This window comes from Juglans microcarpa x Juglans regia, chromosome 1D (genome assembly GCF_004785595.1).
Source record: "Juglans microcarpa x Juglans regia isolate MS1-56 chromosome 1D, Jm3101_v1.0, whole genome shotgun sequence".
In the NCBI taxonomy this organism is placed as follows: domain Eukaryota; kingdom Viridiplantae; phylum Streptophyta; class Magnoliopsida; order Fagales; family Juglandaceae; genus Juglans; species Juglans microcarpa x Juglans regia.
In genome coordinates, this window is record NC_054594.1 from 330,078 (window position 1) to 344,007 (window position 13,930).

The window sequence follows — 13,930 nt, forward strand, 5'->3', positions numbered from 1 at the left end:
TCAAATCCTCATAGCCGCCCATTCCACTTTCCAAATCCAACCACACCAAAGTCGCCCATCCATCAAACCCTAGCCCTATACAACTCTTACCATATTCAAAATTCAAATTCAAAATTCAAAATTCAAATTCAAAATTCAAAATTCAAATTCAAATTCAAATTCAAATTCAAATTCCAATTCAAATTTAAAATTCAAATTCAAATTCAAATTCAAATTCAAATTCAAATTCAAATTCAAATTCAAATTCAAATTCAAATCCCTTAATTTAAGGAATTGCAAATCCTATTCAATTCCTTAAATCACTCTTCCTACAATCTCTCTAAGTCATCTATTGACTTGTCATCTTAATTCAAATTCAAATTTCCCTTTTCACTCAAAGATTCATTCTATCTTACAAATTTTCCATATCCACTCCTAAACCAACCAAATCTAGCCAATCTTCCTAAGACCAAGTCAATCCCAATCCGCCCACCTTAGCCTCCAAACCCTAGCCTCACTCTTCCATTTCATTCCCAAACCCTAGCATCATCCTAAACTCCAACCCTAAGCCAACTCTTCAAAATCTCGTAATCCACCCTAGCCATCTCACAAAACCCTAGCTACACTTCACCTTATCAACCTTAATCACCATCCAAGTGGCCCAAACATCAAAGGCAACCCCCAAACCATTCTCATTGCATCAAACAACCATAATCAGCTCTTAGAACACTTCCACTCCATCAACTTGGAGCCACTCTCCAAGAACAAACCCTAACCTCATCTCTTCCATTCAACCCTAGCCTCCATCATCTTCGCACCTCACTCAAGAACAAGTCTAGCCAACCACATTGATTTGCCTTAGCCTAAAACACTTAGCCTACCTAAGTGCATCATCTTCATCATTCCATTACTCAAACACCATTCCTTTGGTGAAAGTCAAGCAAGATAGCAAGATCACTCGGTCATCATCTTCACCAAGGCAAGCTAGTGGACCTTAGTGTTAGGGACAAGACTGGGGTCCCTAACACTAACGTACTGCTTAATCTTCACCGAGTGTCCAAGTCTCTAGGGCAATTTCAGTCTAACGTACTGCTCAACCCCTTGCTCCTGTAAGGGTTAACGAGGCGAATCCAGTCTAACATATTGTTTGACTCCTATCGCGCCTATGAGGGTCAACGAGTCGTGTTCAGTCTAATGTACTGTTCGACCCCCATCGCACCTGTTAGGCTTAACAAGGCGAGTCCAGTCTAAAGTATTGCTCGAACCCCTTCGTGCCTGTGAGGCTTAACAAGGCGAGTCCATTCTAAAGTACTACTCAACCCACCTCGCGCCTTCGAAGGTTAACGAGGCAAGTCCAGTTCAACATATCGCTCAACCTTCACCGATGTCTAGGGCAAGTCCAATCTAACGTACTGCTCGACCCCCCTCACACCTGCGATGGTCAACCAAGCGAGTCCAATCTGATGTACTACTTAACCTCCATCCAGTTTACAAGGCAAATCCAGTCCAACGTATTGCTCGACCCCCCCTCGCACCTGCGAAGGTCAACGAGACGAGTCCAATCTAATGTAATGCTTGACCTCCATCTAGTTTACAAGTTTATCGGGTGAGTCCAATCTGACGTACTACTTTTACAGGGCGGAGTCTATGAGGCGAGTCTAGTCTTACAAACTAATTGACCTCCATAATGAAGTTTAATCATCTTGCATCTAGGGCTAGGTTGTTCATGTCAATTGATCTGAGTTGCTTTCAACATTGTTACACTCCCCAACAGAGAAAGTAAAGAAAAAGGAGTAAGGGTAGAGAGGAAGACACAGAGTTCGAGAAGAAGAAGAAGTATATTATGAATGTATAAATGTGGCACAAAGAGCGTGAGTTAAAAATACAAAAATAAGAAGAATAAGAAGAAGAAGAATAGAAGACTAGGAAGGAACGAGAAGTCAGCCGGTGGGGTCACCAAGGAAGGTATCCAGTATCAAATCCTTGCCCCCAGCAACATCATGCTCCAGGGCAGTTGCATCTGGGGGAGTGGACTTTAGATTACATTGCGAGTTCACCAGCGCATGGTCTCACATCCTCTCCAAGCTCTTGATATAGCCGAAGGATCAGGCCTGATCGCGATTTGTCTTGACCAACCTCGGATGATCGTCCAAACGGGGAATAAGGTCTCGAACCTAAGACAAATCTAACTTTAGGTCCTAAATAACCAAGTTGTGAGAAGACATCAAACGCTTCGTCCCTCCCGACTTGGTTTCCAACTCCTCCACACGTGACTTCCCCACCTGCACTGTGGCGTGAGCCCAAACTATCTCGGCCTCGACCTCCATCGAGCGTTGGGCCTTGGACTCCAGCATGTTCTTCTTGTACTTCAGAGACTCGAAGAGGGACTTGCCTTGGTCATGGAATACGATCAGGTGTCGAAATGAGTTTGGAAGAGAGCGAATGACTCGGCTCTCCTCCTCTAAAGCCTCCCGTCCGTCAACGATGAAAGCTGCCAACTGTTCTACTCCCTAAAAAAAAACACACAAATCAAATCAACAACAAGAAGAGGCAATGGAAGAAATAAAAGGGCACCTAAAGGCTTATCTCAGACAGGATGCATTAAGCTTGCCCACCATCCCCCAGATGGACTTGGCACGGGCTCTTTCGACCCCGGGCTCGACTTGTGGAACCTCACTCCCTCCAGCATCATGAACCTCATTAATCATCTCCCCAATGCTAGCCCTAAGATCAACCTCCTCTTCAGTTTCACGTCAACCTCAGCTTCTCCTCCCACTGTCGACTCCTTAGGGGCTCCCCTTACCGCCGCCTCGAGCTCAGTCTCTCGCGGGACTATGATAGAGGCAGTGATGGCAGGAGCAGAGGTCAACGAGACCTCGACCTTAGGAGAGACCACCAGAGCCTCATCGACCTCTGTTACCGCCTCCAACAACTCAACCTCAGGCAAAACTACTAGTACCTCTTGGAACCCCTTGGAGTGGTGTGAGCAGTGTTCTTGGGCGCCATGACAGGATAGAGAACAGAGATGAAATACAAAACAATGAGAAGAGAGGGAGAAAAGTAAGAAAACGAGATTCAAGGGAGCAAGAAGAACCTGAAGACAGATGGACTCAAAGCCAAAAAGAGACTAAATAGACATTCGCGACCTTTGAAGTTCCCTAGGTAGCAAGAGAACAAGCGTTGTAGGGGGAGAATGGGCAAACACATATCCCATGATGGGTACTGCATAAAATAACATGGGAGAGAAATTATCAGACATTACCAAAGGAGAGGGAGCCAAACGAGCACATTCCAGAGCAACATGGCCTCTCAGAGGTGCACCATCAAGACACCTCACGAATGAAGAAATTTCCATTAATAATGTTTAGTAGGAATTGGCAGGATAACTGGAAGTGGAAATTTCCCCTCGAATCCACGAGTTGTGTCTGCGCAAAATAACCGAGGGCCCTATCCTTTTATAGCCCTAAAGTTGCAGAAGGAATTTGGCCTGCACAGTTTGTTAACCATGGATAGGCGCATCTCGTGGGAAACCATACCAATGGGGACAGACAAGATATGCCGACCCTGACACCCTCCCCCCCAGTGACGTTCGTCATTTAAAGATCTGCGCAGGCAAGAGAACGGGGAGCATGGACAACCTTCCATCCCTTGGCGTTGAACATGAAAAGCAGCAACTTCGATCATCCAATGTAAAAGCTCCACTTGGGGAGTCACACCACATTAATGGCACCACACAAGTCTTCGTCGCATTAAAGGCCACATCGCATCAATGACATGAACTCCCTAATATGGGGTACAAAATGTTCCCCATAGATCACGTATAAAGGCCAAACCCCAGGGTACAAGAAACTCTCTTTGATTTCGGTGATGCTCTAGCCTTTACTGTACATATGAAGAGACTAACTTAGGCTTCAGAGGTTCCCTGGACAACCCCGAACCCATTTTCTCCCTTGTGTTTGCAGGTGAAGACACCAACTCGAGTTGCTAGGACCTTGTCCAAGCATACAAAGCCCGAATGTTTTTTCAAATTACATTTAAGTTGAAAACTAAAAAAATGTGATACTTTGAGGATCCAAATTGTTGCATTTGATAGTTTGGAGCAATTTAAAAGATGAATGATTATTTGGGAGATGCAAAACAAAATTTTGCTTTCATATATAAAGTTGTATTTTCAATGTTCATTTTCTCCTTGTGAGCAATTAGTGAGAGAGGGAATTTCCCTGGTTATGTTATCATGAATTGAGGTTGGAGAAATCTCTCATTCCCTTTGTGCACATTGAGAAGGATAATCCTCATGACTCATGAGGTGATGACTTGTGCATTAGAGAATATCGTTCTAATTGTATTTGTTCGTGGATGAAATCCTACATGTTTGCCAACTTTTCGTATGGGGAATCTCTCCATTTGAAAAAAAAAAAAAAAAACAATCTTAGAGATTTATTTTCTACTGTAGAGCAAAAACTCACTAAATTTTAGTATTGGGATGCAAAAACAGTTACGAAACATAGTTAATCATAGTTATTTTTAGTAAAAAATATAGTGCATTTTTTAGAAAGCTATTTAAAATCACAAAGAATGTATTTGGTTATTCAATTATATCTATTAAGAAAAATGTTATTATTCATCTTAAATTTAATTACTTGCAATGGCATTGTTGATGCAGCATAGTTTAAATGGTTGTTCATTAAATTTGTAGATGTATAAAACTATTTCAAATGTCACGCCGCTTTGCGACCAAGAACAATAATAAACAAAAATGAAGAATAATATTAATATCTTCATTTTGGAGAGAAGTTATTAATTAGTAGGGATTCATCTCTCCAATAGCAAAAAATGTTCGTGTGCATAATAATTAGTGTAAGCAGCTAACAAAGAGGATAATCCATGTTTTGTTATTCTTAAGCAGTACTATTCATCAGGGTTCCAATCCAAGAAATCGGGTATATCTAGACCGGGTTAACTCGAGTGAAATCTTGGTGAGAACTCGAATTAAAACCGATTTTTAAAAAACCCAAAACTCAGGTTCCAGGTTGTACCTTTTTTTTTTTTTTTTTTTTTAAATCAAAGCCTACATGTTATGAATATGTTTTCATAAAAAAAATATTGATACAGCATTAAAACTCTATTTATTTAATTTTTTAAACCAAGACCTACATATTCCTTGACCACCAATAAAAAGTCACGTGGAGAAGAGAATAGGGGTGTAAATTTTAACCAGAAAACCGGTCCAGACCGGTCCGAATCGGTGGAACCAGTCCGTTCCAGAACTCTAAAATGTCAAAACTGGCCAGAATTAGTCCGGTTCCGATTCCATGAATTTTAGGACCAGACCGGTTCACTATAATATATATTTGTTAGACTTTTAGACTTATAATTTAGACTTTTAAATTTATTTTTTTCCATAGCAGAATTTTCTTTTTATTGCAGATTTTTTATTTTCAATTTTTGTAGCAGTTATATTTATAGGCTTATAGCAGATTTTTCTTACAATAGACTTCTTGTTTCAGTTTTTCTTTTTTATTAGATTTTTTTATAGCATAATTTTTTTTTACATAACAGATTTTTTTATAAAGCTTATTTTTTATAGCAAATTTTTTTTACATAGCCAATTTTTTTTATAAAGCATATTTTTATAAATAGTAACAAATATTTAATAAAACAGATTTTTAAAGTACATTTTTTATAAACAATTTTTTTATGAGAAATTTACATTTTATTAAAATCAGAAAACCGAACTGAACCGGACTGAAAATCAGTAAAACTGAAGATACCAGTTTATGAGAGTAACAGGTACATAATCAATTTTAAAAATTGCAAAACCGGTGCATACCAGTTCCATCCTAAATTTTATTCAAAATCAGACTGAATCGATTACACCCCTAGAAGAGAGAAAAAGAAAACTATAAAATGAATGATTCATTAGATATAATATACATTTTTCTTTATAGTTTCTGTCTATTTATTTGCTAGAAATGAAAAAAAAAAAAAAAATCAAAACAATCAAACCAAAAAAAAAAAAAATCCTATTTAGAATCCGATACCGGACTGGGGCCCTTCTACTACCCTCGTGAGTCGTGCATTTCTACCCTGTAAATATATATTTTTTCCTTAGTTTTTTGTTTGTTTGTTTTGTTGTGCCACTCCACGACTCATAAGTTCAACCCAAGGAGTAGAGGATCCAATGCCCACATATCTCTCCGATCTCCTTGACCCCACTCCTAACCCTCCAGATTATGAGAATCCTACAAATTTCAATGCTAACTATCAACTAAAATATGGTTCATTGCCTCCATACTTGATCACGTTTACTCCTCCAATGCAAAGGGAAAAAAAAAAAAAAAACAGTTACAAATGCCATTGCTTTCTGTGTTGTTCAATTTGCAGCCAGACAAATCACCTTGCCATCCCCACCAAAAATGGGGGTCGAATCATGCTTTATCCTAAACCCTTCCGCGACATCCTTGAACATGCAAAAGGGGAAATGTATGTTCACAAGACTATACACAACCCCTTGATTTAACAACAGCAGTCGACAAAAACTGGTTGTGGCAACATTGCTTGCGCCGATATTTGATCACACTAGAATTTCCAAACCATTGTGAGGCACGAACATAACCTCCACAAACAAAACAAATTGAATTTGGGTAAAGAAAAAAAAAAAAAAAAAAACACAATGAATGAGGACTTATAAGGCTCAGACACGCACAAACGCAGTCATCAGAGAACAACACAAGTGTTGTATCGTCGCTTTTTGGTACATTACCAAACAGCATAAATCAGAATCGAGAAATGTTGTTTGTCATCATAGCCTCGTATATGTCAAAAATCAAACACTAACTCACAACACAAATACCAAAAAAGGCAACGCAACAAATTATCAAAAGAATATAATCGAATTGTAAAACAAGCAAAAAAACCAGAAAAACAGGGAAGATAAGAAGAAGACAGTGAGCAGACGAGTACAAAGCACGCAGCTGCTGTAGATAATAGCTCTATCAGTTCCCGGTCTACGAGAACCCTAATCCCAAACGAGGGTTTTATACAACGATGAAAAGGCTTTTGCACGAAATAACATTACAGTCCCCTCAATTGTTGATAACTTCTGGGTCAGACGGCCCATGGCTCCGGTCCTTCTAGATAATGCCACGACGGACCCAAATGAGTATTTGGGCCTAAATGCCAGGAGACTTGAGCATTGGCTCCTTCTTGACATAAAACATGATCTAATATATTAAAATTTTTATGTACGGTTATTTTCATGTATTCGTTACGCATTTTATTAATGTGATTGACTGTGCCACTAATGTAATCCACCATTTTGTGATTTGTCCAGTGTCCTTGCCCATTGCCACCAATATCCTTATTCCTATCTGTTACATCCAAAACCGGAAAAAGAAAAAGAAAAATTGGACTGCGGCACTACGCTACCCATATAATGATAAGAATAACCAGTTTCTTTGACCTCAATCTTATCACAAACCTTCCTTAGAATTGACTCCAAAATATAAAAGATTTTTTAAAGTTGTAAACCTTAAGCCAACAAATTAATGGTCTTCTTTTCCAACAGCTAGGTGATCAGTTGCAGTCTCCTTTCCCAACCACAATTCGCTGGACGAAAATATCGTGCATGTCAATCTATTTTACAATAAGCTTTCGAACGTGAATACATGAGATTAATCATGGTTTTCTTTGTTAATATCTTAAATTTTGTAAATTACGTTGCTTTCTATATATGTTTTTCCTGTTTACCTATTACGTAAAAAAGAAGGATCGATTAACGTCGTACGTAATTGCCAGTTCCAACGCGAATTAAAAGTTTTGAACTGTCTCTGTTTGGAATACTTAATTCGGTAATTCCTTGCGATCGAATTAATTGTTAGGGTGCATGCATTAAGTTGGCATTTATTACCAAACAATTGAGTTCATGCACGAATTTGGCAATTAATATTGCATGTCATCTACACTCAATACATATATACATATATATGAATAACACCACACTCTCGTCTTATTTTGATCATAATAAGTAATATGTGACACATTCATCACTATTAGATAATAAAGAAGTATGTAATAAATGATCATTTAATAATGATAAATATATTACATCATATTTAGTGAGATCAAAATAGAATAATAATATAGTGTATAAAATTTATATATATATATATGTATGTATATTTATATAATTTGTCGATCGACTAGTACTGGTCATGATCATGATGATCTTAATTCAGGGTCACTGTATGTACAACAAAACACATGTATTGGAAGCAAATGCATCCGTACATCAAAGGAAAATATATATTTGTCTTTCTTTGTTTCTGTGCTACGATTGACCTTAAAAGGCATATTTCATATGAGAACTGCTAAATCACCCATCACTTTGTCTCCTTTATAGTTTTGACTGCTCCTTTATTTTATTTTATTTCTATTATTTTTTTAATAATTAAGAAAATCATTATTAGTGAATTTATATATATATATATATATTTTTAAATGTTTAAATATGTTGAAAAATATTTAAAAGAAAAAAAAGTACAATTACAATAATTATAACTTTGAGGGAGTAAAATGACGAGGCTGAGTAACATTGCCTATTTGATATTGTGCCACTATATATTATATATATATTATATATATATATATATATTAGGGGTGAACAAAAAACCCGTTTACCCGACCCGTTCGATATTTCCGAACTTACCCGACCGGAAAATCCGCACCCGTTTAGCTTTTTATCTGGTATTACCCGTTACCCGAAAAAATTCGGAACAAGACCAGCTTTGCTTTCTTAGACGCCAAGCCAGAAGATCGCAATCGCCAATGGGAGAGGAGAGCTCTTGAGTATCGCCACCTGATGAGGTTCTAGAAGAGTTGAAAAATGGACTCTGAATTATCCTTGAAGGCAATGGTGGTTCACAGCAAAGAAAAGAATTTCTAACGTTGTGGAAGCTTCTCCAGAGCTCTCGACAAAAACGATGTATGCATTAATAGAAATGGTTTCTACAATCTTTGCATGTGCGTAATCTGTAACAAGTTTGATATCGAGGTAAATACCAGCCTGGGAGCTTAAGGTGCAAGCAGTCGGTGTCCTTGAAAATATCTCCCATGCTGTAAGAACTGGAATGAGAGAGAAGATAGAAAAGGAATTACAACCGATAAGGCAACACGAAAATTGGAGGCCAAAATTTTCAGTTTTGGAATTAAACCAATAAAACCAATAACTTTGCAAATCCGATATCGTATCTTCTCAGTTTTGAAATCTGAGTCCCTCGACAACCTGCTGCTCTGTGTCTTGGTCCTCTGCAACTAGTTGGGTTCAAAGCAAAAAAGGAAGTCACGAATTTGAAACTCAACAAATCAAGGTGCATGGAAGCCACGAAAATTAGCCCTCCCTCCATTGGCCCCAACAGATCCAGACTTTTTTGGTAGAATGAAACTCCAAATCTCGTCTTTCCAAGAACAAGGCTCGTGTTCTTATTTTCATGATTTGGCTTGAACGTTGTTTCTTTTTATCTTCACCTCTGTTAGTTTTTTACCTTTTATTCTTTTTCTTTTTTCACTTCTTGATTCCAAAAAAAAAAAAAAAAATCTGGAAAACCCGAAAATAATCGAGTCGGTAATCGGGTAACGGAAACGGTTTCGGAAATCCCATTTCGGAAGTGTACTCATTCTGGTCGGGTCGGAATATTTGCAACTCAGGTCGGGTCGGGTCGGATGAACAGTCCTAATATATATATATATATATATATATATATATATATATATATATATCATTTGGAACGTTTTAATTGAAATTACATTAGTTAGAATTAAAATGGATCCTCCTGATCCACCATACATACCTACCCAATAATGTATCCTTAGAATTTCTCAGCTTGATCGGTCCATGTCCGTCAACTTTGTTTTTATTTACACGCCCTTAAATCCTTGGCCAAATTATGGGGCGTCAGACCCTCAAGAAACTCTTTATTTTTCTACGTTTTCATCATCGCCGGCTTTGTTGAACATTTGATCTGTAGCAGAACCAGCTTCATCTTCACGTTTTACTTGCTTAATTACCCTTTTAATTAGGTATCACTGCCGTTAGAGAGTGCCAAGTACATGAAAATCACAACTATATATATAGTGTTCCCTCTGTCGAAAGTTTCATGAGCAAACTGATCGGATATTTTCTAATTAATTTCAAAAATGAGTCACAGAAAGGTTTATTCACAAGGAAGCATACCCTTCTCATGGGAGGACACGCCCGGGGTCTGCAAAGTCACCCACCACCAAGACTTCCTGCCTTTCGATATAAGACTACACGCCCTTAAACTAACATCGTCGCAGTCACCGATTTCTCCTGCTTCATCATGGGATAGCGCCAAGGTTTCGGCTGATCATCATAACATGAAGATTCCTCTCCCTCCTTGCCCACCACAACAGCCTCCGCGCAGGAGCACTTCAATAAAGCTGGGAAACGAGTTGCAGGAAGATCCTTTTCTTGTGGCTTACAAGGAGTGCACCAAAAGCGTGGAAACCTTTTATAAACCGCCGCCTCCTCAAATTAAGAAAGGCAATAACAATATTGGGTGCAAACTATGGAAGAGTAAGTCCTTCTTTTCGTGCAAGAATTCATGTGAAGTAACTGATGAAGGTAATATTTTGAAGCTGTCTCAGCTCCCCCCTCTTCCGAGATTCAATGCCAGTGTGTCAAGACGGGAGAGATCACAAAAATTGTTATGGCAACACAGATCAGCACGAGATCATCAGGATATTAACGTCTAGCTAGTACTGTCTTTCACTCTCTAAGCATGTCAAAAGATCATCATCAGCTTCATTGCCTGAGGTTTAAGATTTGATTTAGTATTATATTATATATTTGTACGCAAGATAACGATCGATGAGCGGGATCGATAATATATATATATATATATATATATATATATATATATAAATATTTTAATTAAATTTTTTCTTCCTCGATCGAAGAACTTTTGTTGATTTTACCGAATTAGTTGTTGGGGGTTGGGCTTATGCTTCAATTTCGATTTTTTGTTTGCACACATGATTTTAAGGCTTACGCCCAGTACTGGTTCACTGGTGTGTGTGTGTGTATATATATATATTTGCAGCTGCGCGCATGTGACAAGAGTGCATGTCGTAGTACCAAGAGCTCTTCGCGCATGTTCCGATCGGAACAGCTTGTAGGCCGGAGATGTTATATTTAGTTTAGTAAATACATATCTACAAACGTAGTTGTGGCAAAATAATTAAATTGAATACAACAAAGAAAAAGGACGCACGACGATGCAGGAAACGAAGTTGGACTGCTAGGACTTAAATTGATCATCGTTCTGGATATATACATGTATATAATATATATTGTTAACGTCATCTTTTGCAAGCCTGAACAAGGTTCTAGTAACTAAGGTCGAGATCTTCCCCTGTGAACACAAGGAAGAAGGTGGGTTCGGAGTGGTCTGAGGAACCTTTGATACCTAAGTTAGTCTCGCATGTTTAGAGTATGAGCGGTGCTACTTTGCCGCCTGAATAGCAATGCTCCAAGTGACCACTAGGCCAAATTGGCATTTTTTTAAAAATTTTTATATTCATATTTTTTTTATCATTTTAAAACATTTTTAAAAAATATAAAAAAATCAATACACTAATAATTACTTTCTTAGCTATTAAGTAAAAAAAAAAAATATTAAAAAAATTAAAATAAAGAAGGTGTCAAATTTATGTGTCAAAGTAGTATTTTCCTTAGAGTATTGGGTTTCTAATCATAGAGTCCAGAAAGAGTTCCTTGTATCTGAGGTGTATCAAGCTCAGTGACTCTACTGAGCATTTGGACAAACAATAGGCAGGCATCACGGGCGTCTCACTGCCAGCATGAAAACAAAGCACTGCCATCAACCACGCATTACAACAGAACCGCACCAACATTACAACAGAATTTGAAATATTCTAGAATAAGCACTGTAGAGAAATCGGTTATTCTTTCTCTTAAGTTATCTGTAACAAACCAACATTTCTTTATTCTTTCTTATGTATAAATACCACTCAACGTACTCAATGAAAATCAGAGAAGTTTTTCCATTTATTCTGTTCTGTTAACAAGTTATAGCTTTTATACGAGGTTTTATGAGGTCAGGACATTTTGTACCTGGTGTCAGGGTTTGACCGTCCCAACCGCAATTGTTTTGCCTGGGTATTTAATGTGACGTGGTGTTATGAAGTTAGGCTTTCAATGCGGCGTGTCTTGTGAGATGAAGCCTTTAATGTGGCAAGGCTTCCAAGGTGCGTCCTGGTCGTGGGCGAGCGACGTGGTCATTTCTAATCCCCCTCATTAAAGAATAGAGGGCCATTCGCGTCTTCCATTACTTTGCTGATGGAGGTCCTATAATGCTAGGTGTCATAGGGGATGTCAAAGTCAACACGTCTCATCTGTCCCCCTTAGCCCAATTTCCCACACTGCACACTTTCTTTATCTGATACAACCAAATGGACAACTTTGAAGGTAAGACTTGGATTGAGATGGACCTCACTGTCCGGGCCAAGCCCAACCAACATGGGCCGGGTGGGAAACAACCCTTCCATATATAGTTGAAAGTTTGGAGGGCGGCTAGCTAAGGATCAGCCCCCCTTTATAAGAACCAAAGTCAATAATATATTATAAAAACATTTAAAGGCATTTATTGGCATGAGATGGATCAGGGATCAACTGACCAATATATTGTCTCATTGCAAATGGTTTTCCTGTCATTGCTTAATTCCAATATAATATTATTCTGAATGAATGCCTCATTGCAAATGATTGTCAAAGATATTAGTTATTCTTTTTTTAAAAAAAAAAAAAATAAAGTCCTTGCATGCATCGTTCTGATCCATTTTTGTGATCAAGTTCAACTAACTTATTTGCTATATATATATATATATATCTATATGTATGTGTATATATATGCGTATATCTATATCTATATATATATATATATATATATATATATATATATATATATATATATGAGACATTCAAAATATTTTGCATTCAAACTCGATCTGTGTTTGAGTTACCGGGTAAAAATAGATCTGAATGCGTAACATTCTTCCATCAAACCCCCCCGCCCCCGCCCATTATTGTCAAAACCAATATCCAAGGATTGTACTGATCTTATGATCGGGTGTGTGTATAAGCATTCTAACCATGAATGAATGACTAAGGTTGCCGACTAGACATTTTGGACACAACCCGGCCGCGAATCCGGTAACACCTCACGACCTGAAATAACGTGGTTTGTGACTTGTGAGAATAGGCCAGGTATAATAAATGGCCCGATTAAGAATGGGACCCTTTAATTTACTATTTAAAAGGCCAAATCCAAACAAGCTTTTTTGGGCGGGTATTTTGTGTTTGGATCAAACGAGTTGTATCAGACTGAATGCAGGTATTCGATCATGAGTTAAGAAGCTAGGCCGTCATATTCGATTATGATCTACTTTAAAGTTCATTTATTGAGAAACGAAATTGACAATTCAGTTTGTGTCAATTGTCAAGTCGACTCTCCCGCCACATCTAAAACCAAACGGGCAAAAACGCTTACAGGGGCGTCTCATCAGAGTATGTAATGTTGTCTAATAATCCAATTGATAGATATCCCTGCATTCTTCTTCGATGGGAAACAAAAGGCTTATGATCGTAGAGCTTCGATCTATCAAACTAGTCGTAACGCTCTGTGCTAGCAATATCGCAATATGGTAGAAAGTTGCAGAAAATGGGTACAAGCTCACTTCAATGGTAACTTACTCAGGAAATTGAGGTGGAGAGAGAGATGGAGGTAGGGAAGAGAGAGAAAATAACTGAATTTTATTTGAGAATTTGCTTGACAAATCTGTACCAAACGCTAAAGTAAAATAGGTGCCGGCCATAAAAGAATCTAACAACCTCCAAACTACTACAATGTAA

At 38.0% G+C, this 13,930-nt stretch overlaps 1 non-coding gene across 1 annotated transcript; it reads right to left on the reverse strand.

Moving 5' to 3' along the window:
* Positions 1-6,668: 6,668 nt before the first annotated feature.
* LOC121243568 lies at positions 6,669-6,790 on the reverse strand. Its single transcript, XR_005936181.1, has one exon. It is a non-coding gene; the product is annotated as a small nucleolar RNA snoR126 (small nucleolar RNA).
* Positions 6,791-13,930: the final 7,140 nt, after the last annotated feature.